Source organism: Piliocolobus tephrosceles, chromosome X, assembly GCF_002776525.5.
Source record: "Piliocolobus tephrosceles isolate RC106 chromosome X, ASM277652v3, whole genome shotgun sequence".
Lineage (NCBI taxonomy): Eukaryota > Metazoa > Chordata > Mammalia > Primates > Cercopithecidae > Piliocolobus > Piliocolobus tephrosceles.
In genome coordinates, this window is record NC_045455.1 from 36,665,516 (window position 1) to 36,678,245 (window position 12,730).

A 12,730-nucleotide genomic window follows, 5' to 3' on the forward strand; every position below is an offset into this window, starting at 1 on the left:
TTCTCAGCTTGGTCACTGTTGATGTATAGCAGAACTAATGATTTGTGTATGTTAATTTTGTATCCTGAAACTGCTGAATTCATTTATCAGTTCTAGGAGCTTTTTGGATGAGTCCTTAGGGTATATGATCATATCACCAGCAAACAGTGACAGTTTGACTTTCTCTTTACTGATTTGGATGCCCTTTACTTCTTTCTCTTGTTTGATTGCTCTGGCTAGGAATTCCAGTAGCACTATGTTGAATAGAAGTGGTGAGAGTGGGCATCCTTGTCTCCTATTCTCCAACTTTCCTCCATTCAGTATAATGTTGGCTTTGAGTTTGTCATAAATGGCTTTCATTATCTTAAGGTATGTCCTTTGTCTGCCAATTTTGCTGAGGGTTTTAATCATAAAGGGATACTGCATTTTGTCAAATGATTTTTTTGTGTCTCTTGAGATGATCATGTGATTTTTGTTTTAAATTCTGTTTATATGTTGTATCACATTGATATGTGACTCTTAAACCATCTCTGCATCCCTGGTATGAAACCCAGTTGATCATGGTGGATTATCTTTTTGATATGCTATTGAATTCATTTAGCTAGTATTTTGTTAAGAATTTTTGCATCTATATTCATTAGGGACGTTGGTCTGTAGTTTTCTTTTTCATTTTGTCCTTTATGGGTTTTGGTGATACTGGTTTCATAGAATGAGTGATACTGGCTTCATAGAATGATTTAAGGAGGACACTATTTTCTAACTTGTGGAATAGTGTCAATAGGATTGGTACCAATTGTTCTCATTTTGAATGTCTGATAGAATTCAGTTGTGAATCCATCTGGTTCTGGAGTTTTTTGTTGTTGGCAATTTGTAAAATTACCATTTCAATCTCACCACTTGTTATTCATCTGTTCAGAGTTTCTATTTCCTCCTGGCTTAATATAGGAGGGTTGCATGTTTCCAAGAATTTATCAATCTCATCTAGGTTTTCTCGTTTATGCACATAAAGGCATTCATGGTAGCCTTGAATTATCTTTTGTATTTCTGTGGTATTGGTAGTAATACCTCCCATATAATTTCTAATTGAGCTTATTTGGACCTTCTTTCTTCTTTTCTTGGCTAGTCTGGCTAATGGTCTATCAATTTTATTTATCTTTTTAAAGAACCAGCTTTTTGTTTCATTTATCTTTTGTATATTTTTGTTTCAATTTTATTTAGTTCTGCTCTGATCTTTATTTCTTTTCTTCTGCTGGGTTTGGGTTTTGTTTGTTCTTGTTTCTCTAGTTCCTTGAGGTGTGACCTTAGATTGTCTGTTCATGCTCTTTCAGACTTTCGGATGTAGGTGTTTAAGGCTATGAACTTTCCTGTTAGCACTGCCTTTGCTGTATCCCCGAGGTTTTGATAGGTTGTATTATTATTATTCAGTTCAAGTAATTTTTAAATGTATATTTTGATTTCATTGTTTACCCAATAATCATTCAGGAGCAGGGTATTTAATTTCCATGTATTTGCATGGTTTGAGGGTTCTTTTTGGAGTTGATGACCAATTTTAGTCCACAGTGATCTGAGAGAATATTTGATATAATTTCAATTTTCTTAAATTTAATAAGACTTGTTTTGTGCCTATCATATGATCTCTCTTTGAGAATGTTCCATGTGCTGATGAATAGAATGTAAATTCTGCAGTTGTTGGGTAGAATGTTCTGTAAATAACTGTGAAGTCCATTTGTTCTAGGGTATAGTTTAAATCCATTTTTTTGTTGTTGTTGACTTTCTATCTTGATGACCTGTCTAGTGTTGTCAGTGGAGTATTAAAGTCCCCCGCTATTATTGTGTTGCTGTCTATCTCATTTCTTAGGTCTACTAGTAATTGTTTTGTAAATTTGGGAGCTCCAGTGTTAGGTGCATATATATTTAGGATTGTGATATTTTCCTATTGGACAAGTCCTTTTATCCTCTTTGTATAATGTCCCTCTTTGTCTTTTTTAACTACTGTTGCCTTAAAGTTTGTTTTGTTTGATGTAAGTCTAGCTACTCCTGCTCACATTTAGAGTCCATCTGCATGGAATATCTTTTTCTACCCCTTTACCTTAAGTTTATGTGAGTCCTTATGTGTCAGGTGAGTCTCTTGAAGACAGCAGATAGTTGGTTGGTGAATTCTTACCAATTCTGCCATTCTATATCTTTTAAGTGGAGCATTTAGGCCCTTTACATTCAATGTTAGTATTGAGATATGAAGTAGTATTTTATTCATCATGCTGTTTGTTGCCTGAATATCTTGGTTTTTATTTTGTTCAGTGTCATTCTCATGATATAAATACCTTTTATTAAAAAAAAAATAGGCACATAAATCAATGGAACAGAATAGAGAACCCAGAAACAAACCCAAATATTACAGCCAACTGATCCTCAAGAAAGCAAACAAAAACATAAAGTGGGGAAAGGACAGCCTATTTAACAAATGGTGCTGGGATAATTAGCAAACCATATGCATAAAAATGAAACTGGATCCTCATCTCTCACCTTATACAAAAATCAACTCAAGATGGATCAAGGACTTAAATCTAAGACCTGAAACCATAAGAATCCTAGAAGATAACATCAGAAAAACTCTTCTAGACATTGGCTTAGGCAAAGACTTCATGACCAAGAACCCAAAAGAAAGTGTAACAGAAACAAAGATAAATAGATGGGCCTTAATTAAACTAAAAAGCTTCTGCATAGCAAAATAAACAATCAGCAGAGTAAACAGACAACTCACAGAGTGGTAGAAAGTCTTCAAAATTTGTACTTTCAACAAAGGACTGACATCCAGAATCTAAAAGTAACTCAAACAAATTAGCAAGAACAAAACAATCTCATCAAAAAACGGGTTAAGGGCATGAATAGACATGTCTCAAAACAAGCTATCCAAATGGCCAACAATCATGAAATAAATGCTCAACATCACTAATGAACAGGGAAATGCAAATCAAAACCACAATGCAATACCACCTTACTTTTGCAAGAATAGCCATAATCAAAAAAAAAAAAAAAAAGATGTTGGCGTGGATATGGTGAAAGGGGAACACTTTTACACTGCTGATGAGAATGTAAGCTAGTACAACCAGTGTGAAAAGCAGTGTGGAGATTCTTTAAAGAACTAAAAGTAGAACTACCATTTGATCCAGCAATCCCACTACTGGCTATTTACCCAGAGGAAAAGAAGTCATTACACAAAAAAAAATACTTGCACACATATGTTTATAGCAGCACAATTCACAGTCACAAAAATATGGAACCAACCCACATGTCCATCAATCAATGAGTGGTTAAAGAAATTGTGATTAGGACTGGGTGTGGTGGCCCATGCCTGTAATCCCAGCACTTTGGGAGGCTGAGGTGGGCGGATCACTTGAGGTCAGTAGTTCAAGACCAGCCTGGCCAACCTGGTGAAACCCCATCTCTACTAAAAATACAAAAAATTAGCTAGGACTGGTGGTAGGCGCCTGTAATCCCAGCTACTCAGGAGGCTGAGGCAGAAGAATCGCTAGAACCCAGGAGGCAGAGGTTGCAGTGAGCCAAGATCATGCCATTGCACTCCAGCCTAGGCAAGAAGAGTGAAAGTCCATCTCAAAAAAAAAAAAAAGGGAAATTGTGATTATCTATCTATAGACATATATATATACATACATACCATGGAATACTACTCAGCCATAAAAAGGAATGAAATAATGGCAGTCACAGTGACCTGAGTAAAATTGGAGGCCATTATTCTAAGAGAAGGAAGTAACTCAGGAATGGAAAACCAAGCATTGTATGTTTTCACTTATAAGCAGGAGCTATACTATTAGGATGCAAAGGCATAAGAATGATACAATGGATTTTGGGGACTCAGCGGGAAAGGGTGGGAGGGAGGTGAGGGATAAAAGACTACAAATTGGCTACAGTGTATACTGCTCAGGTGATGGGTGCAGCAAAATCTCAGAAATCACCACTGAAGAATGTATTCATATAACAAAACACCATATGTTTCCCCAAAGCCTATGGGAATAAAAAAAGTGTGGTAACATATTAGGGCCACTAAGGGCTCAGATCCAAAAAGAATGAAGTTTGGGTCACTTTGTGGCCAAAGTGATAAAAGAGGAAATGAGCAGTGGAAAGGGGTAGTTGTGATTGCCAACTTTTGCTTGGTAATCAGAGACAAAAGGGTCATTAATCAGTGTAATTCAAAAGCATAATCAGAGGAAGAACAAAAGGAGCCATGGATATCTTACAGCAATTGATGGTTTCTCTTTTACTCCTCTTTCCGGTTACCTTTCATCAAGAGAACAGGTGGAGGCTAATATTTGAAGTTAGGTTCCAAGTGGGTGTATAATTGAATTAACCTCATCCCTTGATAATACTGTAATTGACTGGATTATGTGAATCACCTGTGTGGAGAATTCAGTTGTTTTGTTTTGTTTTGTTTGTTTTGTTTTAAATCCAGTAAAAGGCAAGAATAGATGCTGAATGGCAAAAGAAGTGGACTGTGCTGGTGACTCCCACCCACTTTTTCTATCCTCTACTTACCCCTACTTAGCTCTGCACTATGGGAAGCTGAAATCTACAGACTGCCTACTGGGCCTCCCTGACCTCTGGCTTCACTTTGGATTTGACTGATGGATGGCACCTGCAGAGAATCAGAGGGTAGGAGGAGATTCAAGATTGCTTCTAAGGCAGCAGCTCTGTTTCTCTGCAGTTACAGCTTCTGTTGGGCAGCCCTCCTCCAATACACTGCTCTCAGTGGGATCCAGTAACGCTAATTCCTCCTTTTCCCTTCAGTGCTAAGGGTGGAAAGGACTTCCTGCTGTCACTGGTTGCCTCCATACCACTGTTTGTTTTCCTAACCCTGTTCTTATCTCCCTAAATTGTCCCCCTCATTAAAGACGTTTAAGGCACCTGATCAAATCCTCTTTTTTGATGAGGCCTTTACAACATACATACATGAAAATTTAATTTATATCTGAGATAGCATTAGAAATTTGTGATGAAGGACTGGATTATTCAATAATTGTGCTCTGCTAGGATAAATAATTTTCCACATAAAAGTAAAATTAGATCTAGGCCTCATTCCACACACACAAATTAATTCTAGATGGATTAAATCCCTGAATGAGAAAAAACTTTTAAATTTAAAAATAGCATATGTATGAAACCAGAATAGGGGAATATGTTTTTCAACAAGACACAAAAACCGTAAGCACAAAGGGAAAGGATGATAAATTTGAATGTGTTACACGAAATTTTTTTGTATAGACATCAAAAAACACCAATTATAGTCATGCCACAGACTGGGAGAAGATACATGAAACATATATAACTGACAAAGATTCGTATCTAAAATGTACAGGAAACTAAAATCAACAAGAAAAAGTCTAACAGAAAAATTGGCAAAGGATGCAAAGAAACAACTCATAGGAAGAACATCATAATGGTCGAAGTCATGTGGAATGATGGTCAGCTCATTTGCAGTCAAATAAATTTTTAAAACTCACTAACTTCAGCAGGGTAGCATTTCTTAAATATCAGCTTGGCATTTAGTCTGATAAAATCTAATGTTTCAAGAAAATGAGGAAAGTGGAACTCTCATAATGTGCTGGTGGGAGTATGACTGGCCCAACCTGTTTGAAGAGGAGCTTGACAATATCTAGTAATGTTGAAGATTTGCATGCCATCTGACCTCATGATTCCTCTTCTTGCTATATAGTCTGGATGAAACTTTTGCACAGTGTACATAAGCATACGTGTACAAGAATGTTTACGGGTGTATTGATTGTAATAGAGAAAAATGGAAAACAATCCAAACAAATTATTATGAATGAATTATATCATACAATGTATTTTACCATATGGCAATTAAAATGAATGAAATGAGAGCTCTATGTGGCAAAATGGATAATCATATGAAGAGAATGTTGAGGAAAAAAAGTGCAAGCTGCTAAAGCGATGAAAACTATTAGAGATGTATCTGAAATCTAGATTCAATACTTATATTATGCCCATGTTCCAGGTTTACCCATGACAGTTGTTGAGTAGTTTGGTTAAATTCAAAATGTGTTGCCTATTCTGGGTATATACTCCTTCAAAACCAGAAAACTGAGAAGTAAATATTAGAATGTGCTACATTTAAACTTTTATTAAAAATTTGTAATAAAGTCATTTTCTCTATTGATTCTTCCTTGGGTAGATTATTTTTTAAATTACTTTCATTTTTAAATTTTTAATTATTTATATAAATTTAAAGGGTACAAGGGCAATTTTGTTATCTGGATATATTAGGTAGTGGTGAAGTTTAGGCTTTTAGTGCAATCACCACCCAAATAACGTACATTATACCCATTAAGTAATTATTCATCCCTCGCCCAACTGTCAGCTTCCCACCCACGTGAGTCTTCAGTGACTGTTATTCCACACTCTATGTCCATGTGTGTGCATTATTTAGCTCCCAGTTATGAGAACATGCATTTTTGGACTTTCTGTTTCTGAGTTGTTTCACTTAAGATAATGGCTTCCAGTTCCAACCATGTTGCTGCAAAAGACATGATTTCATTTTTCATGGCTCAATAGTATTTCATTATCTATCTATCTATCTATCTATCTAATTATCTATCTATCTCACATTTTCTTTATCCAGTCCTCTGTTGATGGACACAGGTTAATTCCATATATTTCCTACTGTGAATAGTGCTTGATATAATGATTTCTCTTCCTTTGGGTAGACACCCAGTGGTGAGACTGCTGGATTGAATGGTCATTCTATTTTTAGTTCTTTGAGAAATCTCCATACTGTTTTCCACAGAGGTTGTACTAGTTAACATTCCCAACAATAATGCATGTGTTCACTTTTCTCCCCATCCTCACCAACATCTGTTACTATTTGTCTTTTTAATAATAGCCATTCTGACTGGTGTAAGATGACATCTCATTGGAGTTTAATTGTGTATTTCTCTGATGATCAGTGATGCTGAACATTTTTTTCATATGCTTGTGGGCCATTTGTATGTCTTTTTCAGAAACATATCTATTCATGTCCTTTTCCCACTTTTAATGGGTCTGTTTGTTTTTGTTGTTGTTGTTATTGTTGAGTTATTTGAGTTCCTTCTAAATTCTGGATATCAAGCCCTGTCAGATTCATAGTTTACAAATATACCATTTCATTCTGTAGGTTGTCTATTTTTAAAATACTTTATTTCTTTATTGCAATTTTGGGTTCACAGCAAAGTTGAGAGGAAGGTACAGAAATATCCCACGTATTTTCTGCCCTGACACATGAATAGCCTCCCTGAGGTAGATTATTTTTAGTGTGACTTAAAATGTAAAGAAAATTAAGAATAACCCATTGGCCCAGATAGTAATTGGTGAAGACTATTCTTCCTGACAGACTGATGGCATCACTGTCACTGTGTTTCCAAATGCAGACGTGGGAGCCATATTAGAGTCTTCCCTCCTTTTCACTCTCTTCATTAAAATCCAATTGCTTCTATGTTCTAAACATGTCCAGATTCCTCCATTCCCACAGATACAGCCTTAATTCAGATGATATCATCATTTTTTATTTGAACCACTGCAATAACTTACATGTCTTCTCTTTTTTTTTGAGACGGAGTCTCGCTTTGTTGCCCAGACTGGAGTGCCATGGCACAATCTCAGCTCACTGTAACCTCTGCCTCCTGGGTTCAAACAATTCTCCCTGCCTCAGCCTCCAGAATAGCTGGGATTATAGGTGCCTGTCACAATGCTCTGCTAATTTTTGTACTTTTAGTAGAGACAAGGTTTCATCATATTGGCCAGGCTGGTCTTGAACTCCTAACTTCAGGTGATCCACCCACCTTGGCCTCCCAAAGTGCTGGGATTACAGGTGTGAGCCACCACTCACATGGTCTAATTTACATGTTTTGTTGTCTCTGGTCTCAACCCTTTTCAGCTCATTTTCCCTACTGCTAACAAAGTAATCTTTCCAATACCCCAAATGGGACCGTATCTTAGCACCAACTAACACCCTCCAGTATCTTTCCACTCATTTTAAAATCCAAGCATCTTAGCATAGCACACAGATGTCTTCAGGATGAGACTCTATCCCACATTTCCAGTTTCATATGCTGGCCCACCCTTTCCTACTTTCCCAGTTCCAAACTTTCCGAGCTACTGTTTTATATCTCTTAGTCTTTGGGCAAGCAGCCACATCTGCCTACAGTGCCATGATCTTTCGAAATTTAACTTGTTAACTACTTCCAAGAAGTCTTTTGTTGCACTCCCAGGTGAAGCTCCCACTTCTGTGCTTCCTCTCCATCGTACAAGCCTCTGTTATAACAAGTTTTGTTATAACTATTGGTTTGCACGTCTGTCTTTTCTTGTTTCAACTGTCTTGTTGAACTCTCTAGTAAATTCTCAAAATGTATGGTGACTGTTGGTTGCTCTATGTAGATAATCACGTTGTTTGTAAATAAATAGATATTTTTCTCTTCCTCTTAATCCTATTTCTTTTTTCTTTTAATATGACATTCCTTCTGCCTTCCTATCGTAAAACAGATGTGTTTTTCTATTAATTGCTGCCAAGCTGCTCTAGGCTTTTGTGTTATAATTTTGACTGAATTGATGAATTCCTTTTTATTCTTATTTGGTAAGAGCCTTACAAACTTAATATATGTAGAATTTTGTGTGTCTGTTTAGAAGTATCTCTTTATTAGACAAAGACATAAACTAAAAGTTTCCAACTTCCTATACGTGTTGAAAGGTTTAAATAAAGATTCTTGGATACAAAATATGGTCTACACGGCTCAAAATTAATTCAGTGACATAATATTATGCTAAAGTTATACTTATTTTGAATGTCTAGAATTTTTTGTTAATGGTTATAAAAATACCACCAGCCTAGACATTTTTATTTTGCTAAGATAGAATAGAATTACAAATCGAATTACTACAACAGTCCACACATTCTAAACATTTAAACATTAATGGTTTCTGGAAGATGCTGTTGTCCTTTACAGTTTAGAGAAAGTTCAGATGGCTTTGGTGAAAGCCAAACTTTTCTTCCACCCACAAAATTGTCTTTTCAGAAGTCTTGCTGGATGTTTTCTTTGTTTGCCTCTCCATATTGCTACTTAATTTGATAGTTTTCATTTTCTAGTTGAACAATTGTCCAATAGTCTGTTCAGTCTTGTAATTCTTACAGATCAGGGATATCCGATTTGATTCGATTTCTCTTGATTTAGCTCCAGCTGTGAGTTGCATGTTCTTTTGCTGCGAGTTTAAATCTTGAATATGTTTTCTTAACTTCTGAAGCCTTCTTCCTGTGTGTGTGCGATCACATGAACTAGATTTTCATTATATACCTTCCAGGTATTACATCCACACTGTGACATTCGTTCCAGATTCTCAATTTGAATTGCTTGATGCTCTAGCTGGGCCATAGAATTGTTTACACATTCTTGCCATGCAGTAATGTCGTTTTTCTGGCCGGAGGAAGGGGCTGGAAGCTCAGATCATTTCATATGAAGCAATTCAATTGGCTGTCGAGGGGCCAATCTTTCAAATCCATTTTTCATTATGTCTTCAAAAGCAGAATAATCCAAGGCTGTCAGGTAGCTCAGGTAGTTCTTAGTAGTTCAGTGTCTGTGAGTGTCCTCTTCCACAAGCACTGTACACCAGGGGCTTCAGAACCTTGATCAAAATACAGCAGCACATCCACCACAACCTCTCCGGCCACCAAACCCGTGACTGTCATTCTGGAGACCTTCGGTTTCTATGTATTATTTTGATACAGTATTGATACAGGTAGGTAATATTTTATTTTTGATATTCATATCTGTGATAACAAGATAATAGGCTTGTGATTTTCTTCAAGTGCTCTGGCTTGGTTTTGAGATCATATTTATAGCCTTATAAAATGAAATGGGTGGCCTCTCATGGTCTCTCTAGTTTCTGGAGCAATTTAGATACGTCTTAATAGATTTCTTGAAAATTTGGTAAAACTTGTCTATAAACCTGTATTTGAGGCTTTTTTATTTTTATTTTTTCTTCTTCTTATTTTTTACAAAGGAAGTCTTATATTACTACTTATATTTCTTTATGTTTATTGTTCTGGTCAAGTTTCTATTCTACTTTTTTAGATAGTTCATAGTTTTTAGATAATTCATATTTTAACCTAGGTTTACAAATTCGCTCACAGTTGCTAATAATATCCCTTTAGCATTTTAATGTATTGTATTTGTACTTATTAACGTTGTTGCACTTTGAATTTATCTTTCTCACTCAAAATAAATTTATTTTATTACATTTTCCGAAGAACCACATTTTGGTTTTTGTTAAGCTCTTTCTGTCTCTCTCCTATATTGTAATATATATATATATATATACTTTTTTTTTTTTTTTTTTTTTTTAGACAGTTTCTCTCTTACCTCCCAGGCTGGAGCACAGTGGCATGATCTTCGCTCACTGCAACCTCTGCCTCCCAGGTTCAAGCAATTCTCCTGCCTCAGCCTCCTGAGTAGCTGGGACTACAGGCACCTGCTGCCACGCCTGGCTAATTTTTTTGTATTTTTAGTAGAGATGGAGTCTCACCATGTTGGCCAGGCTGGTCTGGAACTCCTGACCTCAAGCGATCCACCCACCTTGGCCTCCCAAACTGCTGTGATTACAGGTGTGAGCCACCACGCCCACCATATATACAAATTTGATGTTTCTCCTTATCTCTTCAGGTTTGCAATATTGCTTTTTTGCCAACATCTTGTGAACACTGAGTTGGTTGTTTTCCGTCTTTACCTTGTCCAATAAATGTATTTATATCTGCATATTACTCTAAATATTATGCCTACAAAATTTCAACAAGGAACATTTATATTGTCATCAACTTGTAAGTAGTAATTTCTCTTATTTTATTTTTAATTATAGCATTTTAATTTCTAAATACACAAGATGTTTTAGCTATATATCTGTTATTTCTAATTTTATTACATTATGATCAGAAAACAGTTTATACAGTATTCAATTTCTAAGAATTTTTTGAAGTTTCCTTATGGCCAGTAGGTAGCCAATATTTATAAATATTTTTGTGTGCTCAAAAGCAATATATCTTTTTTGTTTGTTAGATTAACAATTCTATATGTCATATATAGTTTGAGCTAATAATTGCATTTTTTAGATTTGTATTATAGCTTTTTGATATGCTTGATCTATGTATCTCAGAGATATGTTGATTTTTCTCATTATAATAGTTGATTTATATATTTTGCTCTGCAGTTCTTTTTAAAAATAATTAATCATTATTTAAGTTTTATTTTCTGTTTGGGGTGCCTGTGAAGGTTTGTTATATAGGTAAACGTGTGTCACGGGGGTTTGTTGTACAAGTTGTTTCATTACCCAGATATTAAGCCTGGAACCCAATAGTTGCCTTTTCTGCTCCTCTCCCTCCTCTCTTAGGTAGACCCCACAGTGCTCTGCAGTCCTATTATTCCTGCTTTACACATGTAGAGACTCTATTGCTTCTTATCAGTAAATATTGTCTCTCTGTTCTTATTAATATTTTATGTTTTAACTACTACTTTGTGAGATATGATGATTGCTATATGAGCTTTATTTTAGTTAATATTTGTCTAGTACATCTTTTCACAACCTTTTATTTTCAAACTTTCTGCATCATTTTGTTAATCAATATGTCTTTATAGATAAAATATTGGTGAACCTTCTTTATTTAAAAATCTAGGCCAATAATTTCTGTCTTTTAATTAATGATAATTATTTTAATTGCTGTCACATAATGAGTATTTTTTTGACATACTTTTTTTTGGGGGGTGGGGCTCCAAAGTTGTTTTATTTTATTTTATTCTATTTTTATATTATTATACTTTAAGTTCTAGGGTACATGTGCATAACGTGCAGGTTTGTTACATATGTATACTTGTGCCATGTTGGTGTGCTGCACCCATCAACTCGTCAGCACCCTTCAATTCGTCATTTATATCAGGTATAACTCCCAATGCAATCCCTCCCCCCTCCCCCCTCCCCATGATAGGCCCCGGTGTGTGATGTTCCCCTTCCCGAGTCCAAGTGATCTCATTGTTCAGTTCCCACCTATGAGTGAGAACATGCGGTGTTTGGTTTTCTGTTCTTGTGATAGTTTGCTAAGAATGATGGTTTCCAGCTGCATCCATGTCCCTACAAAGGACGCAAACTCATCCTTTTTTATGGCTGCATAATATTCCATGGTGTATATGTGCCACATTTTCTTAATCCAGTCTGTCACAGATGGACATTTGGGCTGATTCCAAGTCTTTGCTATTGTGAATAGTGCTGCAATAAACATACGTGTGCATGTGTCTTTATAGCAGCATGATTTATAATCCTTTGGGTATATACCCAGTAGTGGGTCATATGGTACATCTAGTTCTAGATCCTTGAGGAATCGCCATACTGTTTTCCATAATGGTTGAACTAGTTTACAATCCAACCAACAGTGTAAAAGTGTTCCTATTTCTCCACATCCTCTCCAGCACCTGTTGTTTCCTGACTTTTTAATGATTGCCATTCTAACTGGTGTGAGATGGTATCTCATTGCAGTTTTGATTTGCATTTCTCTGATGGCGAATGATGATGAGCATTTTTTCATGTGTCTGTTGGCTGTATGAATGTCTTCTTTTGAGAAATGTCTGTTCATATCCTTTGCCCACTTTTTGATGGGGTTGTTTGTTTTTTTCTTGTAAATTTGTTTGAGTTCTTTGTAGGTTCTGGA

General features: G+C 35.9%; 1 pseudogene; it reads right to left on the reverse strand.

Annotated features, from left to right (window-relative positions):
- Positions 1-9,055: 9,055 nt before the first annotated feature.
- LOC111521832 lies at positions 9,056-9,727 on the reverse strand (annotated as a pseudogene).
- Positions 9,728-12,730: the final 3,003 nt, after the last annotated feature.